The sequence below is a fragment of the Fukomys damarensis genome, unplaced genomic scaffold (genome assembly GCF_012274545.1).
Source record: "Fukomys damarensis isolate Sample0158 unplaced genomic scaffold, DMR_v1.0_HiC HiC_scaffold_24, whole genome shotgun sequence".
In the NCBI taxonomy this organism is placed as follows: Eukaryota; Metazoa; Chordata; class Mammalia; order Rodentia; family Bathyergidae; genus Fukomys; species Fukomys damarensis.
This window is the reverse complement of record NW_022900936.1, coordinates 39,999,579-40,000,945: the sequence shown is the minus strand read 5'-3', so window position 1 is coordinate 40,000,945 and position 1,367 is coordinate 39,999,579.

The following is a 1,367-nucleotide window of genomic DNA, read 5'->3' as shown; positions in this document are numbered from 1 at the left end:
TGGAAATAAAGTGTTTGTAAATGGGGAGGGGAGGAGGGAGTGAAGGGAGGGCAGGGACAAGGGGAAAAAATGAGAATCAAGACCTATTATGTAAAGGTACAGAATCCCAATGATGAATGTAACTGTACTATATACCTAGATTGTACCAATAAACTCAATAAAAAGAAAAAAGAAGAAATTAAAGCAATAAAGATTGGAAAACAAGAAGTTAAACTCTCATTATTTGCTGACGATGATACTCTACATTGAAGACACAAAAAATTCCACCAAAAGACTTCTAGACTTAATTGACAGATCCAGTACAGTAGCTCTATACAAGGTGAACAACCAAAAATCAATAGTCTTCTTGTACACAAATAACAGACTCGCTGAGAGAGAAATTAGGGAAACAATTCCTTTTACAATAGCATCCAAAAAAAATGAAGTATCCAGGAATCAATCTAACAAAAGAAGCAAAAAATATCTACACTGAAAATTATAGCACTCTGAAAAAACAAATTGAAGAGGATATAAAAAAATGAAAATATATCACCTGCTCCTGGGTAGGAAGAATCATCATACTGAAAATGGCCATACTACCCAAACTGCTATACAGATTCAATGCAATGTCAATTGAAATTCCAACACTATATTTCACAGAACTGGAAAAGAATCCAAAAATTCATTTGGAACCATAAGAGACCTAGAATAGCAAAAGTCATCCTAGGTAACAGACACATGGCAGTGGGTATAACAATTCCCAATTTGAAATTGTACTACAAAGCCACTGTGATAAAACAGCATGGTACTGACAAAGAAACAGGCCTGAGGATCAGTGGAACAGACTGGAAGACACAAAAACAAACCCAGATGTACTCAGCTACCTCATTCTTGACAAAGGAGCTGGCCATCCTCAGTGGAGGAAACATAGCCTCTTTAATAAATGGTATTGGAAAAACAGGATTTCAACTTTCCACAGATTAAATCTGGACCCTTATCTTTCAGCATGCACTAAATTAAAATCCAAGTGGATTAAAGATCTAAATATTAAAACAGAAACACTAAACTTCCTGGAAAGTAAGTTAGGCAGAACTCTGGAAGACATTGGCATAGGAAAAGACTTTATGAACAAATCCTCAGAAGCACGGGAACTAGCAGATAGAATCAACAACTGGGATCTCATCTTATTAAAAAGCTTCTGTACTGCAAAAGAAACCATCAACACAACTAAGAGACAACCTACAATGTGGGAAAAAGTTTTTACCACCTGCTCTTCTGACAAAGGACTATTATCTAGAGTATATGAAGAACTCAAAACAATCACCCCCCCCAAATATAAGACCTGATTCTAAAATGGGCATCTGAAATGAACAGACATTTCTCTGACA